General features: G+C 41.2%; 1 protein-coding gene across 9 annotated transcripts in view; it reads right to left on the bottom strand.

Annotated features, from left to right (window-relative positions):
• Positions 1–4,673, bottom strand: part of LOC124858091 (microtubule-associated protein 4) — a 155,251-nt gene extending 150,578 nt beyond the window's left edge. For 4 of the 9 annotated variants that reach the window (XM_047349866.1, XM_047349869.1, XM_047349867.1 and 1 more), the window contains exon 1: positions 2,636–4,672. The gene's annotated coding sequence lies outside the window, so the exon portion shown is untranslated. Of the gene's footprint in view, positions 1–2,635 lie in introns of all 9 variants that reach the window. The other 5 variants (XM_047349871.1, XM_047349872.1, XM_047349870.1 and 2 more) reach the window with 2 other exon arrangements.
• Between the last annotated feature and the right edge of the window lie 18,510 nt (positions 4,674–23,183).

Consider the following 23,183-nt stretch of genomic DNA (forward strand, 5'->3'; position numbering starts at 1 on the left):
TCCATGAACCCTGACCACCTTTCCTGTCTCTGCTGAAGAAAAGCTTCCACATATCATGATGCAGCCACACCATGTGTTACTTCAGGGGTGGTTTATTCAAGGTGATGAGCAGTGTTAGATTTCCTCAACACACGGAATTTTGCGCGAAGAATAAAAACGGTCTTTTTTTCTGACCAGAGCACCTTCTTCCCCTCAATGACCCCAGGAGAACATAAAAGGTCACATTTGTGGGGTGCAAGACTAATAGTGCCAACTTTCTCTCAACTGAGCTGTGGAGCTCTGCAGCTCGTTCATAGCTACCATGGCGTTCTTGGCTGCTTCTCTGTTTAACACTCTAGTTACCCTGGCTCTACCTCTAGGTGTACAGTGATGTCTTGGAAGATTTGGATTTGTGCCACGCCCTTTCCATTATCAGAAGACAAAGACTTGTTAGATGTTAGAAGCTTGGTATATTGTTTAAAAACCGAACCCAGCTTTAACCTTCTCTACATCTTTCTCCTTGACCTGTCTGCTGTGTTCCTTGGTCTTCCTGAGGCTGTTTGTTCTCTAATGTTCTCTAACAAACCTCTGAGGTTTTCACAAAACTGTTGGATTTATGTTATGTTATATTTATATTTTGCGGTTATAACATGAGCAACCCAAAGGGGTGTGAACATTTTTTTCCTAAGAACTGTACATAAAAATGATGCATTGTAATTTGTTCCAGGAACTTTCTCATCTTTCCAAAAGGGAAATTTCTGATGGTGCAGCCCAAGTATTCCAATTTCCTACTAGAAAAACATAGACATTGGATTATGCAGCCACAGCTACTTGAATTTTATAGTACTGAAAGTGTCTTTGATAGGTTGAAGAGTTCATCAACTGCAGTACCATCTTATCAGCTGATCTGCACACCTTTCAAAATAAGAGCCAGATATCTCTGAACAGGCTGCAGGGAGGGAACCAAACGCACGATAAACAGGTTTAATCCAAGATAGTTCCATTCACATACATTTTGGATATAACACAAAGACACTGTGCTGGCCAACAGCGCCATCAGGCCCTCAAAACATGATCACTGTCGTGGACTTGCACCAAAGCAAGCATCAGTGTGATTTAGGGATGTGACTGGATCGGTTCCATAATGAATTCACTGCCTCACATCAGTGCCACCTCTTATTTCCTACTCTGTAATCTGGCTGGTGGAGGATTGGAGGAGTAATCTGGATGACAGGAGTGAGGAAGGGAGGAGGAAGGAGTGGGACAATCCTCTCTGCTTTAATTCCTCTTTAGATCAATTCCTCTAGATGAATACTGGCCAGTTTTAAACAAGAGCAGAGGTTCTCTGCCAAGGTGACAAGGTCTGAGGAGAACCATAAGGCTAAAAGACAAACAAAAACATTTGCCATTTGCTTCCCACATCTAAATGCTTATTTTTTATGTCCAGAGCATGGGAAAACAAATTGTTTGAAAACTGCTCTGCAACCATTGCACATCACTGTGTTTGACCCGCTTTCCATACAACACAGAATTTCTTCAGGCATAACAGTTGATCCACATGATTTGGGAGAAAAAAAAAGGAAATCCTTTCCATGATCAGTTTTGGCTCACTCACCACAGTTTCCAAACAGCAGGAGTCACTACTGATGAGATAAATGTATCCTTCATCAGAATGGATCAGATTTTACTGATTCAAACATAAAAAACATTCATTCAGACTTGCTTTCTTGCCATTACGACCACCTCCAAATTGACAGAAGTGTGAAAAGGACAATATAATAACTTGTCAAACCTGAACTGAACATCTACAATGATCGAAGATGTTTTAAAGCAGTTTTTGATTTGGATTTTTTTTAACTGTATGTGAAAGATTTTCTCCAAAAAATTACTGAAATTTCAAACTAATTATTAAAACTTCAATATTTTCAGACAACCTGAATGATGAAAAGGCCTTCTATTGCTTTGTTAGTGGAGTAGGTGTGTGTTTGGTGTGTGTTGGAGGAGGAGCTTGCCCAGGTCGCCATTCATGCAAGAACCGCTACTGGTGTGGCACAAAAGCTGCCAGTGATTCCAGTTCAGACAATAGTGAAGGTATCATTTCAGACAGCATCAGAAACACAGCGTCAGCACTGTGCAAACTACAGAACGGATACTTTTACTATTTGGATTTTTTTTTTTTCAGTCTCCACCCTAACAGGCTGAATGTTGCTAGAGAAGGGCAACAACTTGCATAACTCTGCTCTGTACTCCAACTTCACTGTGCTGCTTCTACTGACGTCGGGAATTTCGGCTTCACCTGCATGTCACCAACGTGCCTATCTTTCACCGGGAGAAAGAAAGTGAAACCATGAACACTTTCAGAAAGGACACTTTTACCAAAGTCAACTAACATGGCGGGGCTGGCCTTCTGGTAGCCTACAGCATCTTTGTCCAGCGCCTGTCAGAAAGTAAAGGCTTCCGTGCAGCACCTAAAGGCAGCACCAACCTACACCCATCCACGGCCGCTGTGATGCACGCCGTGAGATCACACAGCCCAAATCACCGTCAATTCACTGCTGCAAACACGCCAGCTATCCGCACGCGGCCTCCGCGCGAACAGCGCGTGCTTACACGCACGAGGAGAAAAGATGAGTTTCTATATTTGAGTTGGACTCACCGTTAGTTGTCTGTTTTCTGACAGGTTTGTTAGGAAGTCTCCAAGCGTCGCTGTCACAGATAACGATACGCCCACCCCAAAGAGTGCACACACTTTGCGGGCCCACAGATTCAGCCCGCTCCGCCCCGGAAACGCTCCGCCTCCAATAACTAACCCTACGCACTGACTGGCTTCGGTTTCATCCAATCAGGACCCCGTTTAAGTCTGAGTGGCCACACTGCTGTCCAGCCACATCTTTTGAATCCTGTCTCATCTTTTCCTTCTTGCCAAATGCACTTTTGACAGACACTCTGCGCGTACAATGAAGAACTTTGACTCCTTTTACGGGACCGCGCCGGTCCAATCGCCGGGAGGAACGCATTTGGAAGCGGCGACGGCCCAGGAACACGCCCTAAACCCGCCCCGACACAGGAATGTCAACCGGGTTGAAGGGAATTACATCGAGCGCAATAAACAGTGATAGTATGATACAACACTGTTTAATGTAATAACCTTAAAAACGTTTCTGTTTTCAGCCTGCTGTATTTGTTTTATGGTTCACAGCATCAAATAATAACAACACTGTTCCTCTTTTTCCGGAATCAAGGGGAAAAGGCTGTTTCTGTGGCGGATGGTTTTTGCAAATAGAACTCTGTAGCACCGACCCGAAGTCTAAACAGATTGAGTCCAGGATTTGTGGTGTCTTCAGAGATATCAGCTGACCTTTTCATGACCCTATACTTGTAAAAGTCCCGAATGGAGGGTTGGTCAGCCCTGATGATCCTGCAGACCTAATTGTTCAGTGTAGTCTAGAGCAAACCACACAGTGACAGGCAAACACAGGACAAACTAAATAATGGCTGCGTAGAAGATGACCAGCAGTTCATGTGGAAGGTTGTACTTTTCGAGTTGCTGCAGGAACTCCAAATGTACGTTCTGCTGGGCCTTCTTACTAACAGCGTCAATGTGTGAGGACCATCTCAGGTCCCAAGAAAGGATGGTTCCTGGGAACTGTAAATGATCCACAGCAGACACAGTGTTGTTAAGGATGGTGAGGTGTAGGCAGTGTTGGTGGTTTTCTCTGGAAGTCCACCATCATCTCCATTGTCTTGAGCGGGTTAAGCTCCAGGTGGTTCTGACAGCTCCAGTGGACCAACTGATTTACCTCCTGTTTGTATGCAGATGCAATTTTCATGGATCAGACTAATAATAGTGGTGGCATGTGCAAACGTCTGGAATTTCACAGACAGGATTGCTAAGGTGCAGTCATTTGTGTAGAAAAGAAAACGAGTGGGGAGAGAACACACCCCTGTGGGGCACCACTGCTATTGGTTCTTGTGCATGAGAAGATGCTTCCCTGCCTCCCCTGCTGCTGCTGGTCAGTTAGGAAGCTGGTGGTCCATTGACAGGTGGAAGCCAGCATTTCAGATGCTTCACTCAAAGGATTTAATGACCACAAATGTCAGGATCAGGGTCTGTAGTCATTTAACCCCGTGATGGTGTGTTTCTTGGGGAACAAAATGATGATGGAGCTTTTGAAGCACAAGGGAACCTCACACAGCTCCAGGGACTTGTTGAAGATATGAGTGAAGATGGGGGCCAGTTGGTCAGTGCATGCTGTCAGGTATGAGGGGGAAACATTGTCAGGTTTTGCTAATATATGGACTCAGTGTTGTTTTGTCATGTTATTATGGACAGCATGACTGAAGTTAACTGAAAATGTGTCTGGCTATTCATCATACTAATGCTGCCAACTGTCTAATACTTGTGAAATAACAGGAAAATACAAATAATAGGTGAAGCAGACAGGTATATTTTTAAGTAGTTTTATACTGACATCTAGTGGTGAGAAGGGCAAAAATCAGTTCCATGATTGCACACATGGGTATTCCAGGATGAGACGGCATATTATACTTGCTTTCTTTATGGCAGCTAGCCCATTTAATGGAACAGTTCTTTAAAATTTAAAGAAACAAGTTTAGAAATAATTCAAATCAATTCAAAAATATTTTATTAACGCCAAAGGGAAATTAAATGTTGTAGCTCATATTATGCAGGTTTCTTCAAAGAGCCGTTGTAGATGCTGATGGCTGTGGGCAGGAAGGATCTCCTGTAGCGCTCTGTCTTACATCACATCTGAAGAAGCCTCTGACTGAAGACACTCTGTTGTTGTAGGACAGTCTCATGAAGAGGATGCTCAGGATTCTCCATAATGTTCTTCAGTTTATGAAGAATCCATCTTTCCACAATGATCTCCAGAGGTTCCAGAGGAGTCCCCAGAACAGAGCCAGCCTTCTTTATCAGCTTGTTGAGCTTTTTTAAGTCCCTGGCTCTGATGCTGCTTCCCCAGAAGATGATGGCAGAAGAGATCACACTCTCCACAACAGACTTATAGAAGATATGCAGCATCTTGCTGGAAACACCGAAGGGGACAAAGGAAGTGGGACCAGGGGGACATTTCAGCAAGTTAATGAGATTATATTTTTTTACATTGTAAATGTGTGCTACAGCAATTTTAGTAAACCCTTTTTTTTCTTACATTGTCAGGTTTTGTTTGCATCCCTCAAAAAAACTGATTGTGTCATTGGATTAATGCTTCTCTGTTTTTCCATGATTGGTTCTATAAACGCTAAATAAATTCTGTAGTTGTTTCAGAATATGATTGACTGGAATCATTCTTGTAGACTGTTCAAAAACAGATCTGTACAGTTTAATGCAATTGCATTTGTAAAATAGTCACATAATTGTGGGTAAAGACAAATTAGAGTAGGATTTGTGTTCATTTGGCTCTGAAATACACTTAGTGATGGAATTATGGTAAGAAAAGAAATAAATAAAGTATTGTCAAGTTTTTCTGTGCAGTGTTTGCTGCTAAAGGCGTTCCTATGTGTGTATGTGGACCTCGGGGGGTGGGCATGTTTGGTACGCACTTGTTCATGTGTGATATGTGTTGTGCTTAGATGCAGAACTTCTGGCAAAGAGTTAGAGTAGAAATGTTGAAAATATGACCACTTTTCTGCTTTTTTGAGTTAATAAGAACACACCCCTGTGAGAAAAAAAAATTCTGGTATAAATAAGATGATTCTGTTTCATAGTGCTATTTTGACCAGCTTGGTTAGATATTGGTTGTTGTGATGGCTGTGTGGTTGTCAGAGGTATAAGTTGCTTCTGGGGAGAGTAATATTTTCTCTTGGGAGGTATGTTTTGGGTCCTAGGGTGTTTAGTTGGTGTCAGATTTTCTATCATAGTTTATTGGTTTTGCCAGTGTTGTGGAGAGTGGTTCATGTCAGCTGTCTTTCGATAGCTGTCTCTTGAGCACATCTGTGGGGGTTGTTTTGCATGCCTACTGGTCTAATGTGAATACGTTGCATTATCTTGGATCTACTGCCTCATTTTGGTGACTATTTTCCCAAGAAAAGTCTTGCCCAGATCCAGTTCAGACTCTTAAGATTGCCTATTGGTATTTAGGGAATTACCTTTGGTGTAATTAGAGAGTGAGAAATTGAAACCAACATCTTTGAGGCAATTAAAGCAAGAATACAAAACTGAATGTTAAAAATTAGACAGTGTGGAAAAAGTAGTTTATTTCAGCAGCAAACATTAAATTCAGTTTAAAAAGGTACACTTGTGGGAGGTCTTTCTCTGGAAGAAGAGCACATGTTTTTGACATTAACAGTACTTTACGTTTGTTTCCTGTTTTTAATGAAAGACACCTAAATATATCTTTCTGTTTTGTTTGAGAGGGTGGCTGAACTCAGTGGTTGGCAGGATGCAGAAAGCACTCTGTTGCTCCATTCTCTTTGAACAGGGAAAGGTTATGCTGCCTATTCAACTTTAATTGTTGAGGACAGCAAAATGTTTGAAACTGTGAAAGCTGTAGTTTTAAAAGCTTATGAGCTGGGCCCTGAAGTTTATCACCAGCGTCTTCACTCTTGGAGACATGGGGAAAAGCAAATACAACTGGAGTTTGCATACGATCTGCGGTGTTGGAGTAGTTTAAAAATACTCTTCCAGAATGTGCATTGCTACGTACAGGGGTTGGACAATGAAACTGAAACACCTGGTTTTAGACCACAATAATTTATTAGTATGGTGTAGGGCCTCCTTTTGCAGCCAATACAGCGTCAATTCGTCTTGGGAATGACATATACAAGTTCTGCACAGTGGTCAGAGGGATTTTAAGCCATTCTTCTTGCAGGATAGAGGCCAGGTCACTGCATGATACTGGTGGAGGAAAACATTTCCTGACTCGCTCCTCCAAAACACCCCAAAGTGGCTCAATAATATTTAGATCTGGTGACTGTGCAGGCCATGGGAGATGTTCAACTTCACTTTCATGTTCATCAAACTAATCTTTCACCAGTCTTGCTGTGTGTATTGGTGCATTGTCATCCTGATACACGGCACCACCTTCAGGATACAATGTTTGAACCATTGGATGCACATGGTCCTCAAGAATGGTTTGGTAGTCCTTGGCAGTGACGTGCCCATCTAGCACAAGTATTGGGCCAAGGGAATGCCATGATATGGCAGCCCAAACCATCACTGATCCACCCCCATGCTTCACTCTGGGCATGCAACAGTCTGGGTGGTACGCTTCTTTGGGGCTTCTCCACACCGTAACTCTCCCAGATGTGGGGAAAACAGTAAAGGTGGACTCATCAGAGAACAATACATGTTTCACATTGTCCACAGCCCAAGATTTGCGCTCCTTGCACCATTGAAACCAACGTTTGGCATTGGCATGAGTGACCAAAGGTTTGGCTATAGCAAACCGGCCGTGTATATTGACCCTGTGGAGCTCCCGACGGACAGTTCTGGTGGAAACAGGAGAGTTGAGGTGCATATTTAATTCTGTCGTGATTTGGGCAGCCGTGGTTTTATGTTTTTTGGATACAATCCGGGTTAGCACCTGAACATCCCTTTCAGACAGCTTCCTCTTGCATCCACAGTTAATCCTGTTGGATGTGGTTCATCCTTCTTGGTGGTATGCTGACATCACCCTGGATACCGTGGGTCTTGATACATCACAAAGACTTGCTGTCTTGGTCACAGATGCGCCAGCAAGACGTGCACCAACAATTTGTCCTCTTTTGAACTCTGGTATGTCACCCATAATGTTGTGTGCATTTCAATATTTTGAGCAAAACTGTGCTCTTACCCTGCTAATTGAACCTTCATACTCTGCTCTTACTGGTGCAATGTGCAATCAATGAAGACTGGCTACCAGGCTGGTCCAATTTAGCCATGAAACCTCCCACACTAAGATGACAGGTGTTTCAGTTTCATTGTCCAACCCCTGTACCTTAAGGAACATAAAGTCTGTGTCAGCTGAAGATAATGTTTTGACACATTGAAGTTACTTTAGCCACCAATGGTGAACAGAGCGGATAACTCCTTTTGTTTGCTCTGATTTTAGTTCTTTCCCCCGTTCCTATCCTGTACCAAGGACCACTCATACCCGAGCCCGCTGACAAGGCTCGGGTATGAGGGTGTTGCCAGTGTTGCCAGATTAACTAGCTAACCTCCGCTAGGGTTGATGGTTGCTGCTACTGCAGATGTTGAGCTAAAGGAGACCCTTAGCTGCCCTTATCAAAAGTGTAAGCAGGCTGGAGATATGATTGTAAAATTGTGTTAAAAATGTTTTTTACAAGAGTAAGTGTCATGTTTCCAAGAAGCTTTGACCCACATGCAGAATCAAACTAGTACTCAGAAAACATATCAGATAAAATAAATTAAATTATTGACAACAAAGAAATGATGGATTAGGTCTTCTGGAACACCCTGTAAATTGGTTCTGTGGCATCTGGAGAAGAGGAGAGACAGTTTATTTCAGGCAGGTAAAGAGACGAAGAGGAAACTTAAAACTGAGGTCAATTTTGAAAGGGTTTCTGATTATAATGGAGCTGGGCAGGCTTGAAATCCTGCCAGGGAGTGAACAGAGGAAGTCCGAGCATCAGCCTGCAGAATAGGTTAATGGGTGGCGTTGATGCTCTTGATGCATTTATTGCATATTATTACATCCAGCTAAGGTACCAAAAAGTACTGTCACAGGTTTATTTTTCAGCTTATTTTTCACAGCTGTGTGTTATATTGAGGTGATGGTTAATCATGGGACATTCCAACAAAGAAGCCGAAAGATTTGCTTACATTTAGAACATCAGTAGCACAGCCACTCTGCCTGTAAGGCAAGGATATACTGTAACAACCCAAAAGAGGGGATGGCCTTTATATGGGATTGAAAGGGAATGTGAAAAGAAGAAAGGTCAAGGTCCAACTATTTCCAACACAGGAAGTCTGCTCAGATGCTGGGGAGCATTGGTCCGTGAATGAAAGTGTGCATTGATGCTGCAAACTACCAGACTGTATGGGTTAGTCTGTCGTCAAATGTTCAAAGAGCAATATTTACCTGTGCCCCTACAAGCACAAAATCAACCATTTTGTTTGTCTTCAACTTCATGTTTTATGAGTTGCTGCCAAACGTTTTATAACCCTTTGTGTTCTCGAACATCCCCAGTGGCGGGGGATGTTTTATGGCTCACTGTAACTAAGCTACACTTTCTGGCGGGCCGCTTCCCAAAACTCCGTTCAACACCATATTCCTTTGTCATATTATCACCTTTGCCATAACTGCTGGTTTGATTCCATACACACCCACTGCTGTTTTGTTTTATTTTGTTTAGTGACATATTTTTTTTCCTTCTGTGTGGAACTTTGCATGTTTGATTAGGTGAAGATTATTGAATCAGAATAGCGAGGGGGATCAGGCTGTTGATTTAATAAACATTCACATAGATAAAGAGAAGTCGTTAGTGTTTATTTAGTGCAAGAATGATTCGTCAGTCAAAATAAGGTTCAAGTTCCCCACGTTTCGGCAGAAACGGTTGATTAAACAGTGACATCTCTGGTAATAGTTATCAATTATTACTGAGTATTTAACGGTTAATTATCAAAGGCGTTGAGCCACAATTACAACACCAGAAGACATCTCTGGTTTGGATTCATGAATGAGGATTTTTGGGTAAGAAATAAAAAAGATTTAATTATGATTTTTAATTATAATTATTGATAAATATTAATTAATCAATAATCATAATCCCAACAAAAGATTGGAGTAATTATTTTATTTTTATTTTTGATTTTGATGTTTCTTTCATGTTGCATTATTCCAATGGTTAAAGGAATGGTAATGGACTGATTAATGTTTCTATGCTAAAGGTTGATATGAATGTAGACTTAATTTCTGTTTGTAATGACTATGGTGATTCTGCATTTGAGATAACAGATGGTATGGAAAACGATGGATTTTATATTGCTTAATATGCTTTAATGATGTAATAACACTAAACTGTTTGGGGAGTTAATACTGATGTTCAGCATTCTAGTGGTATAAATAGAGATTTGGAGATTTATTCTTTTAAAGTGTTGTTATTATTTCAGCTTTGTTTTGCTAGTAATTTGAGAACATTAGATCTTAGAGAAAGACCATAAAAATAACACATGTATTTGTTGTATTTTTTTTTTTTTTTAAGTTTTACTTTGATTATAATCTTGGGTGATGGTTTTGTAGAATTTTCTTTTAGTTATGTGATTATCTTGTAATCAGAAGAAAGGAGTGTAATGGCTCTCAGCTCTCAGCAGTCATGACTTTATGGGATTCTTCCAAAATAAAATTGATTCTATTGAAAAGAAAATCTTTGACATACTCCCGAAGATGATTACTTCATCCTCAGCAAGTGAGACAATATTGGAAGCAACTGTAGAACCTGATCTGTGTTTGGACTGCTTTCATCCTGTGGAGCTTCGTGAGTTATCAGAAATATTAGCTTCATCTAAACCTTCAACCTCTATGTAGACCCATCCCAACCAAATTATTTAAGGAAGTGTTCCCTCTGATTACCAGCCCCATTTTAGGTATGATTAACCTATCCTTAGTAAATGGATATGTACCACAGGGTTTTAAGGTAGCTGTAATTAAACCTTTACTTAAGAAACCTTCGCTTGATTGAGATGACTTGGAAAATTACAGACCTATATCCAATCTTCCATTCTTATCTAAAATTCTTGAGAAAATAGTTGCCAATTAAATGTCTGAGCATTTACACAGCAATGACCTGTTTGAAGAGTTTCAGTCAGGCTTCAGAGCTCATCATATCACTGAAACAGCTCTGCTGAAAGTCACTAATGATATTCTTATGGCCTCAGATAATGGACTTGTGTCTGTACTGGTTCTGTTAGATCTCAGTGCTGCATTTGATACAGTCGATCATAATATTCTCTTAGAAATGCTGGAATGTGCTGTAGGGATCAGAGGAACACTGCTAAGCTGGTTTAAATCTTATCTGTGACAGATTTCAGTTTGTTCATGTAAATGATAAATCATCTTTAAACTCCAGGGTTAATTGTGGAGTACCACAGGGTTCGGTACTTGGGCCAATTCTCTTTACTATATATATGCTTCCAATCATAGGATAAATTTTCACTGTGACACTGATGACACTCAGCTTTACTTATCCATGAATCCTGATGAGCCCAACCAGTTAGATAGACTACAAGCATGTCTTGAAGACATAAAAACTTGGATGACTTTAAATTTTCTGCTTCTAAATTCAGACAAGACAGAAGTTGTCGTCTTTGGACTAGAGTCTTTAAAAAAGAAACTGCTTAGTCAATCACTTAACCTGGATGGCATTAAATTGACCTCCGATAATAAAGTAAAAAACCTTGGTGTTATTTTTGACCAGGACATGTCACTTAAATCCTATATTAAACAGGTTTCTAAGATTTCCTTCTTTCATCTCCGGAACATTGCCAAAATTAGAAATATCCTGTCCAGGAGTGACGCTGAAAAACTAGTCCATGTATTTGTTAGTTCAAGGCTGGACTATTGTAATTCGTTACAATCAGGATGTCCACAAAATGGAGTTAAAAGCCTTCAGCTAATTCAAAATGCTGCAGCAAGAGTTCTGATGAAAATTAAAAAGAGAGATTATAGTTCTCCTACTTTAGCTTCCCTTCATTGGCTCCCTGTTAAATCCAGAATAGAATTTAAAATTCTCCTCCTCACATGTAAAGTCCTTAATGATTTAGCTCCATCATACATAAGAGATCTGATTGTTCCATACGTTCCACACTTCGTTTTCAGACTGCAGGTTTACTGGTGGTTCCTAGCGTCTCTAGAAGTAGAATGGGAGGCAGATCCTTTAGTTATCAGGCTCCTCTCCTGTGGAATCAGCTCCCAGTTTTAGTCCGTGAGGCAGACACCCTGTCTACTTTTAAGGCTAGGCTTAAAACTTTCCTTTTTGATAAAGCTTATAGTTAGAGTGGCTTAGGTTATTCTGAGCTATCTCTGTAGTTATGCTGCTATAGGCTTAGGCTGCTGGAGGACATAATGACCACTTTCACCCTCTTTGCTACATTCTCATAGTACTCTCTAATTCTGCATTATTTGCTGTTATTTCAGTTTTTTACTTTATGTTCTCGGTCTGCACGGTGGCGCAGTTGGTAGCACTGTTGCCTTGCAGCAAGAAGGTCCTGGGTTCAATTCCCAGCCGGGGGTCTTTCTGCATGGAGTTTGCATGTTTTCCCTGTGCATGTGTGGGTTCTCACTGGGTACTCCAGCTTCCCACAGTCCAAAGACATGCCTGTTAGGTTAATTGGTCACTCTAAATTGCCCTTAGGTGTGTGCTTGGTTGTATGTCTATTGCCCTGTGATGGACTGATGACCTGTCCAGGGTGTACCTTGCCTTTTGCCCATAGACTGCTGGAGATAGGCACCATCTTCCCCGTGACCCACTATGGAATAAGCGGTAGAAAATGACTGACTGACTTTATGTTCTCCCTCTTTTCTCTTCCTAGATGCTACACCTGGCTTGACTCTGTGTCTACCTGTGACACCTTTCTGGAGAGGGGCATCGTCCGAGCTTCTGCTGGCAACAACTTAATGCTCACCCTCTACCGATGATCCACATGGCCCTGTCTTTTAGTGTTTAACCCTTTCTCTCTCCTAGACATGGCAATTAACTGAGCTTTTACTGTAACTAATTATATGTGCTCTCTTTCAGACTCTAACCTTGAAAACTGGCTCAGAGTTTATCTGTTCTTTCTCTCTAGATGAAACGACTAAAGAGCTACCTCCACTAACCTTTACTTTTCCTTCCCATAGAAAGGACTCCTGGATCAGTGCTTCTGTGTTCTCTTTGTGTCTCTGCTCTGTTGTCTCTAATCCCCAGTCGGTCGTGGCAGATGGCCGCTCACACTGAGCCTGGTTCTGCTGGAGGTTTCTTCCTGTTAAAAGGGAGTTTTCCTCTCCACTGTCGCTACATGCTCATCCGGGAGGAGTGAATGCTGCAAGTCTCTGACTCGATGCAATCTGCTGGGTTTCCTTAGACAGAAAAACTTTTTATCCAATTTGAATAAATAACTGAATCTGACTGCACTGTTCAATGGTTACAATTAATTGGAATGTATGCACCTGACTTTTGTGAAGTGCCTTGAGACAACATGTGTTGTGAATTGGCGGTGTATAAATAAACTGAATTGAATGAATGGAAAATTCTTTTAAAGTGCAGTTACTTTCCCTTTACTTCTCTCCTCTGACCTCTGTGTTTTATTACTCAGAGGAGAGGGACTCTAAATTCATTATCAGGGGTTTTATGGTTAACACTCCCTGAAGTCTTATATCTCAAGGGAGGATAGATGGGTGCCCTCATAAATAACTTTGTTACCTCTGACTCGGGGAGGGTCTAGAGGCCATATTTCTAAACTATTATAAGTTGAAATAACACCCTCATTTTTGGTATAAATACTGTTTGTGAATTCTGTTCATTGCTCTGCTTTTCTGACTTGCTCAGTGACAGAGTCTCCAAATGCTGAAACCCTTTGAAGAAACGTTTAAAGACAAAGTCCAGTCTTTCTCTTGTTAATGAGTTGTCTTCTCTTCCACTTTGATAAGAAAATCCACAACAAACACAACCACATGTCTCATATCATAGCAAACAAAAGACACTCACCTTTCTAACATGGCATAACTTGACTTTCCAGCACCTTGCATGGTGATGTAATTTGCTTGCACATTACAGTCTGCTGGTTGCCGTGCGCCGGCTGCCATCTTGCGCGCTACTCCGTTATCTTCCAGTTATGTTTGCAACTGTACATTTTGATGGTACACCAAAAGGCCATGTCATATACAGAAAGACCCCTACAATGGAAATCAGCACTTTTATTTGACCAATTCCTTTTTATTTCCTTTTTATGAGGTGAAAAACACATTTGGGAGGGTTTTGGCACCCTTTGGCTAACTGCCATTTCCACCTGACACATTGCCCTCTAAAGGTTTTGTGGAACATATATGCTTCAACTTATTCAGTCCAAATTTGCTACAGTTGTAGTGAAGATGTGTATGAATGCAACCTGTGGATTCTCCTATGAGTTCCAAAGGATTTCCATAGTGTTTTGCAATGTTGATTTAGAAAAAAACCTTTGGCGAGGCTCAAAAATGTTTGTCTTTTCTTTGTTTAATAACAAATAAATCAGACATAGTAACAGTTACAATAGTGGTTCCACTGACGAAGAATTATTTTATGTCAACTTTACACAGGTACCAAAAGTTTGCATGTGGGCCTTATAACTGTGGAGCTATACTTGATTCATTTAAGGTTTATAATTTCAGGCAGAAATTGCTCTAAAATCCAGTAACAGGTTAAAGAGACATAATGAATCCTACTACTTCCCATCTTTAAGGCCAATTTCAATGCATGGTCTTGCTCTTTCTTTAATCTTTGAATAGATTCATTTAACCAAGAAAGATTGTTCTTCCTAGCTCTATGCCTAATTTTCCATGTGAATTGTGAAATAATTTCCTCTAATTTACTGGTTAGCAAATAATAATCCTGATTTACATTGACTCCTGAGAGCAGCCCATTCCAAAAAGAAAATAAATCTGTAATTTAATGGGATCCCATTTGTTTCCATGGCAGCCAATGAAGTCGCTTATTTATTTTCTTGACCATAATCACACTGTGATCTGACAAACCAGTCAACATGTTAAAAGATTTTAGTATCCTCTCTGGTGTTTTACTCGTACTGGTACTTGTTGTCTTCCGCTTATCCGGGACCTGGTTGTGGGGGCAGCAAACTCAGCAGAGACACCCAGACGTCCCTCTCCCCAGACACCTACTCCAGCTCCTCCGGGTGGAGCCCAAGGCGTTCCCAGGCCAGTCGAGAGACATAGTCCCTCCAGCGTGTCCACTTCCCGAGGAAGGCGTCCAGGAGGCATCCGGTATAGATGCCCGAGCAACCTCAACTGTAAACCCCAACACGAGACGGCTGAGCTGGGGGGCAACAAGCAAACCCACCCCAGCCCGCCGCCTCTCCCTGTGGGCCACTCCAGTGTAGAAGAGAGTCCAGCCCCTCTCGAGGAGATGGGTTCCAGAGCCCACGCTGTGCGTGGAGGCAAGCCCGACTATTTCTAGTCGATATCTCTCAACCTCCCGCACAAGCTCAGGCTCCTTCCCCCCCAGCGAGGTGACATTCCTCGTCCCTATAGAGCCAGCCTAAGCATCCGGGGATCGGGCCGCTGAGGCCTCCACCTTCATCCGCCGCCCAATCCTTTTTGCACCGGGTCCCTCACGGTTCCCCCTGCAGGTGGTGGGCCCACTGCGGGATGGCCTCGCGTTTCTTGTTTGGGCTTAGCCTCACCAGGCGCTCTCCGGCGAGTCCCGACCCTAGGCTTGGCTCCAGGTTGGGACCTCGGCTCCGCCGTACCGGGCGACGTCACCTGCCTCAATCTACTAGTCCTCATGAAGGATTCTTGAGCCGCTCTTTGTGTGACCCGTCACCTGGAGCCAGTTTGCCCCAGACAATATAGCCTCTAGGATCATTTGAGCACTCAAACCCCTCCACCACTTTAAGGTGGCGGTTCAAGGAGGGGTCTGGTGTTTTACTGTTTGTAAAAGTTATATCTATCCGAGTGCTGGTGGAACCTGTTAGTCGTGTAAGGCCATTAATAACCTGAGTCTTGTCAAACTTATCCATATCCTTTTTCAGATATTTCATGTTTTGTTTATTCTCCCAGTTTACATTTAGGTCACCCATGATGATGACCCCTTTGGCCAGGTTAAACTCTTTTGCTAGATTTTCCAATCGTAAAAACCTACATTTGAGGAGGGGGGTCTATACATCGCTACAAGAGAAAAAGACATTTGCTGTGACATTACATTTAAAGTAATTCTAGTCCATGTTCATGTGCCAGAAGTATTTCATTACAATTAAAAGAAGGGTCCCCCCACACACACACACTTTGAATCCTGCCTATCGTTTCAAAACGTTTTCTACCCAGGTACAGATAGTGTTGCAGAACCTGAAAATTCATGGAGCCATGTTTCCGGGAGACAAAGGAAGTCAATATTTAAGTCGGTAAGAAGATGGTGAATTTGATCACTTTTTGATTTAAAACTACAGGGGTTGGATAATGAAACTGAAACACCTGGTTTTAGACCACAATAATTTATTAGTATGGTGTAGGGCCTCCTTTTGCGGCCAATACAGCATCAATTCGTCTTGGGAATGACATATACAAGTTCTGCACAGTGGTCAGAGGGATTTTAAGCCATTCTTCTTGCAGGATAGTGGCCAGGTCACTACGTGATACTGGTGGAGGAAAACGTTTCCTGACTCGCTCCTCCAAAACACCCCAAAGTGGCTCAATAATATTTAGATCTGGTGACTGTGCAGGCCATGGGAGATGTTCAACTTCACTTTCATGTTCATCAAACCAATCCTTCACCAGTCTTGCTGTGTGTATTGGTGCATTGTCATCCTGATACACGGCACCGCCTTCAGGATACAATGTTTGATCCATTGGATGCACATGGTCCTCAAGAATGGTTCAGTAGTCCTTGGCAGTGACGTGCCCATCTAGCACAAGTATTGGGCCAAGGGAATGCCATGATATGGCAGCCCAAACCATCACTGATCCACCCCCATGCTTCACTCTGGGCATGCAACAGTCTGGGTGGTATGCTTCTTTGGGTCTTCTCCACACCGTAGCTCTCCCGGACATGGGGAAAACAGTAAAGGTGGACTAATCAGAGAACAATACATATTTCACATTGTCCACAGCCCAGGAATTGCGCTCCTTGCACCATTGAAACCGACGTTCTGTAGTTATTTCTAATTCTACTGGTCATGGTTTTGGAGTGTGAGTGAGCTGAGTGTGCCTGTTTATGTCTGTTTTCCTGAGACAGGTCTTCATTCTCTAATGGTCAACCTTAACTAGTAGAATGAAGCCATATCTTACTTTCCTGGTTTATCTTCTTGAAGTCTCATGTTCTCCTGCCCACTGCACCTTTTCAGTTTGGACCTGGAGGATTCCTTACACAATCAAAGTTTTTTTTTCTTTTTATAAAGCAATAGACAATTTTTTTTAGATTAAGTGGGACTCCTCCAGAAGTACAGAGCACTATTTTCTCCCCAATGTTCTAGCTCTATGACACACAGCTATGTATTCGACCAGGGACCCAGCCTTCCATGATCGATTGCTAACATTTTCAAGGGGCTACATTCTTTAATACATCATGCGATGAGGTAGTAACACTACGAACAAGAACATCAATTTGTGAAGAGGTATATGAGGTTGCAGCCCTTTCTTGTGCTGTCCTGTGATACTGAGGAAATTAAAAATGGAACAGATTCTGTTAGGGTTATTAGAGCATTGTCTGATTAAAAGTCCGCTATAATACATTTTCACTCAAGGGCAAAGAACTCAGTTAGATTAAACCCAAAGGTTATTAAAAAATTGTCAGACAAGACAGGGTTCGAGGAAATATTGTTATTTTTGTTCACCCTCAATGTTCTCACTCCTTACTCAGAACAAGGTCCAGAATATGAACACAGGTTTGACTAGGTCTGGTAATGTTTTGAGCAAAGCCATTTGAATCTTAGATTGAATTAAAGGCTACATTTAGGCTTTCAGTTTTAATGTCAACGTAAATGTTTAAATTGATCTGTAAAAAACAAAATCAAGCTCCTCTGGCTCCTCCTAGTGGTTTTACTGCCATTTGCAGAAATACACCGCTCCTGGTCAGAAACAACCAATCATAGCCACTTGTTCAAGCTCAAGGTTGCCAGTGTGCGGTAGCTGTGCAAATGATTTCAGGACCAAGTTTGTAGTCAATGTATGGGCAGCCCTTAATCAATGTAAAGCATACCATTGATGTTTCGTCCTTACCAATAAATGTGAAATTGGTGGCCCTGGTTACTAGCCTGCGAGTTCACGGCAGACTGTGCTGTGGGTGAGGAGTTGTGTAGCATAGCAGAGAGCAAGGTGTAAGGTGTGCTTGTTCAATTTTTCAGGCTTGTTTCACTTGTGGAATTGGATTACTTAAAAAAAAAGCTCATTTTGATTATATTACAATGGGGAGAACAAGTATTTGATACAATGCCAATTTTGCCGGTTTTCCCACTTCCAAAGCATGTAGAAGCCTTTCATTTTCATCATAGGTAGTATTCAACTGTGAGTGACGGAAAACAAAAACAAAACAAAAATCCAGAACATCATACTGTGTGATTTTTAGGTAATTAACTAGCATTTTATTACATGACATAAGTATTTGATTACCTAACAACCAGTAAGAATCTCAGCTCTTACAGGCCTGTTGGTTCTTCTTTAAGAAGCCCTCCTGTTCTCCACTCATTACCTGTGTTAACTGCTCCTGTTTGAACTCGTTATCTGTATAAAAGACACCTGTCCACACACTCAATCAAACAAACTCAAACCTCTCCACAATGGCTAAGACCAGAGAGCTGTGTAAGGACATCAGGGATAAAATAGTAGAGCTACAGAAGGCTGGTATGAGCTACAGTAAAACAGCCAAGCAGCTTAGTGAGAAGGCAACAACTGTTGGTGCAATTATAAGAAAATGGAAGAAGCTTAAGATGACGGTCAATCTCCCTCGGTGTAGGGCTGCATGCAAGATCTCAGCTCATGGGGCATCAATGATCATGAGGTAAGTGAGGGACCAGCCCAGAATTACGGGACCTAGTCAATGACCTGAAGAGAGCTGGGACCACAATCTCAAAGAAGACCACTAGTAACACACTATGCCACCATGGATTAAAATCCTGAAGTGCAAGGAAGGTCCCCCTACTCAAGCCAGTGCATGTCCAGGGCTTTCTGAAGTTTGTCAATGACCATCTGAATGATCCAGAGGAGGAATGGGAGAAAGTTATGTGGTCTGATGAGACAAAATAGAGCTTTTTGGTCTAAACTCTACTTGCCGTGTTTGGAGGAAGAAGGATGAGTACAACCCCAAGAACACCATCCCTACCGTGAAGTATGGAGGTGGATTCTTGGGGATGCGTTATTGCAAAGGGACAGGACAACTGCACCGTATTGAGGGGAGGGTGGATGGGGCCATCTATCGGGAGATCTTAGCCAACAACCTCCTAAGGGCATTGAAGATGGGTTGTGGATGGGTCCTCCAGCATGACAATGACCCGAAGCACACAGCCAGGGCATCTAAGGAGTGGCTCAATAAGAAGCATCTCAAGGTCCTGGAGTGGCCCAGCCAATCTCCAGACTTGGACCTGATTGAAAATCTTTGGAGGGAGCTGAAAGTCCATATTGTCCAGCGACAGCCCCCGAAACCTGAAGGATCTGAAGAAGATCTGTATAGAGGAGTGGTCCAAAATCCCTGCTGCAGTGTGTGCAAACCTCGTCAAGAAATTGCAAAGAATAATTGCAAACAAAGGTTTCTGTACTAAATATTAAGTTTTGTTTTTCTGATGTATCAAATACTTATGTCGTGCAATAAAATGCTACTTAATTACTTAAAAATCACACAATGTGATTTTTTGGATTTTTGTTTTAGATTCTGTCACTCACAGTTGAAGAGTATATATGATAAAAATTAAAGACTTCTACATGCTTTGCAAGTGGGAAAATCTGCAAAATCTGCAGTGCCTCAAATACTTGTTCTCCCCATTGTACATAAGGGCAATTTAGACAAAGCAGTTAACATTACATTCATGTTTTTGGATTATGGGAGGAAGCCAGAGTACCCGGAAGAAACCCACACAATCAGAGAGAACATGCAAACTTCATGCAGAAATAAAACTTATGGGAAAACATCATTCTAGTAAGTGGAAGCTTTGCTTTAGCCAGATTTATGTGGTTTTCACACTTTAAAAAACGAATTATTTTTTATACATAATGTCAGCATATATCTAATGTTTCAGGAAGGTCCGGAGTACAAAAGATTCCAGAGATTTGCCAAACCCAAGAACACTAGGCAGTAATAATTGTTCCTTCACATTGAAAGGAACTAAATAGAAAGTTTTTGCATTAGAAAGCAAGCAGTATTTACACATTCATTAAATGATAAACAAAGCTCAAAAAGGACAACTTTGCTTCAAAAGAAGTTTAATGAAAGGTTTTGAAATCTTAGAAAGTTCAACCGTTAATGCTATCGCAAGATCAGAACCTAGAGCATCACAGTTTTCCTCTTCAACTTTCTTCACTTTTTCTTCACATTAATCATGTATCATTTGCTTTGTGGAAGCACTCCATCATTCAATAGTTAGATAATATTCCAGGGGCTGCTGGGGAGTGCACATGAGTAAAAAAGGTTTGCTTTCATTAAACATTTGCATTTGATTACAAGGGACATCTCACCTTCTCAATGGACTATTTTAAAGTTTTGCTATTGCTAACGGATTTTAACACCCCACATGCTTAAAAGGAAAGGAAGATGTGGACTGGGGCTGCACTCAGATGTGTGGATGACTGTTAACCTGCAAGCCTGTCCCAGATGGCTCAGCAGCAGGAATTGGAATATTTTAGGTGCTCTTGACTTTTTGAGCGAGCCAAAAGGAAATCAGGCATACCTGCATGTTTGGGAAACAGTCAACAGTTGAGTCCAGTCCAGCCACACATGCATTCCACTTACAGCAGTTCCCACTCAGGGATACAAATATACAATATAATACGGTATAATCTATGCTATTCAATAACCATCTGTCCCATGACCTGGAAGCAGTATTTGTTTATATATAGATATATATCTATATATTGATATCATTATTTCTCTCCTGGTTACTCTCCTGCAACCTGGAAGAATGTAGTTTTTCACTCTACACAGTCTGCAAGCATACAGTAAAATGAGTCGCTTTGCACATCAAACCCTCACATCGCTGGATGATTCTCGGTGCAGCATGCAATTCAAAAGGTGCACAATAATAAAAGTCTTTAGCTTTATCACTCCTACTACAATCACCTTCACCATCACATCCACTGTCACCATGGACATCCTTTGTTGCTTTAAACAAGGTGATTTTTCTATAATAAGAAATTAGAGCAAAGATTATTTCTGCAGTACATTTTCTTCTAATATATTATGCATTTCAGAGCATGCCACAGATTCTTTTTCTTAGTTTCTGCATAGTGCTGGCTATATAAGCGCCGGCGACGCTGATTCTTTTACAATAGAAACTGGTATGTACAGGCAAGAATAGATAGAGCAGATCCAGTGCTGTGTACCAACCCCCCATTCCCCCGACCCAAAGTGATCAAAATATGTACAAAAACAGGACCTGAACCTGTTGGAGCTCAAACAAAGTTAAACAGAGCTGAAAAACAAGCTCAGCAGTACGGAAGAGCCAAGATGGAGGTGTGTGTAAGTGTTCTGTAGGCTGAATGACCACCGTCTCGCATTAATATTTCCATCGTGGATTCCATATAGGTAATATGCTTTCCAAACATGCATCTGGATTTTCTTCCAACTCACACCACCAAGCCTAATGAGAAGAAAACAACCACATTCTAGTTTTGAGGTTATAAAGAATACACTTTTCAGGCCACTAGGTGACTTATTGGACATGAACAATATCAGGGCAAAAGTGTCTGGTTTTTACGGGGGTGTATAATGGTTTGAATAAATTATTTATTAAAAAACAAAAAACTAACTTACAAAACAAAAGCTGTGTGTAAGAAACTAAATACACCCTTGTTGCTTTCACAGGAAAAATGGGAATGGGTAAGTGTTGCTAATTAAAGCCCTTGTTTTTATCCTTAGCAGGCATGGTTTCTACTAGAAAAGGAGTTTCAGCAGTTCTGCTACTCTGGAATATACAGGTGTGTGTTAACACAATGCCAAGTCAGAAAGACATCAGCAATTACCAAGAATTTGAGAAGGGTTATTTAGCCATCACTGAATAGTCAAGAAGATTATTTTTGTAAAATTCTGACTCTAAATGGTTTTTGTAATCATTGTATTGTTTTTTATGTATTTTTTGGTTTTATTGATTTAATTGTGTTTTCATCATATATACAGCTTTTTCATTTGTATTCCTCTACTTTGATTAAAGGCTTATACATACATTTGTTGGTATTAGTGTTTTTACTATTACTATTGTTATTATTCACAAGTGGGTGAACAATTAAGCTGTTGTTAGTCCAAGAATGGACCAAACTCAGCCCAAAGTCAGACTACAATTCTCCATGTATTCACAAAGAAACATCCAAGAACTTCTTCCTAGACTCTACAGGCCTCAGCTTGCATAATAATGTTGGAGCTCATGACAGAACAGTTAGAAAAAGACTGAAAATGTGCAGCTTTTTGGGGAGTTTGCCTGCAGAAAGCAGCCCAACAGAGAAAGAAAATGTTGGCAGCATGGCTCAGGTTTGCAAAGTTGAGAAAAAAAAGGCCTTTGGACAGATGAGGCCAGTATAGACATATTGGACCATAATGCTCTGTGCTGTGATTGGAGAAAACAAAACAGAGCATATAGGCACAAATATATTGCAACATCTATTAAGCACAGTGGTGGAGGGATGATGATTTGGGCTTATTATGAAGCCACAGGCCCAAACAACAGCTACAATTACTCCAGATGTGAGATTCTGGTTAAATCTGGGGTGGTTTTGTTTTTGTTTTGACCGATGATTTTTTTCCATATTGTTGACTTTTTTTTTAAAGAAATAGTGCCACTGTGGAATGTATTTTATATTTTTGTATACCTCAGGTTAGATTTGAGTAATTTTAGAATTTGATAAAGATGTATGTTTTATTTTGTCGTGATGCATCAAAACCTTTGTAGTGAAACGTGTACTTTCTGTTCACCATGAAAGAATGGTAATAATAAGCACAGCAAGGGCTAATGTACAGAAGTGAAGTGATAGTGATGGGTGTCACCAGGTATTATCAACCCTATAGCTTCAGTAGTAGGAACAACTCAGATGTGGACAGTTTTTAACAACTTGGACTTCCATGATGTGTTCAGTCAGATTTACATACCAGGAAGAAAATGGAAATTTTAAACTTTTTCCAAAAACTTAGAGTCACTTTCCCCACTGGAGCCCTCACTCCTCCTTTATAGCCATTGTCTGGGCTCAGATCCTCCCAGGTCTTCATCACATCTTTTCAAGTCATTGTAACATTTGTGGTGCAACATTTTAAATCCCAACTGACTGAGCTGTGTCTCCACTCAGCTCAAACAATCACATTCCTTTTGTTTACTCCTTCAGCAGTCACATGCGGGTTTAAAATGTCAACGTTGATGGTTTGTTACA

This window comes from Girardinichthys multiradiatus, chromosome 21, assembly GCF_021462225.1.
Source record: "Girardinichthys multiradiatus isolate DD_20200921_A chromosome 21, DD_fGirMul_XY1, whole genome shotgun sequence".
Classification (NCBI taxonomy): Eukaryota; Metazoa; Chordata; class Actinopteri; order Cyprinodontiformes; family Goodeidae; genus Girardinichthys; species Girardinichthys multiradiatus.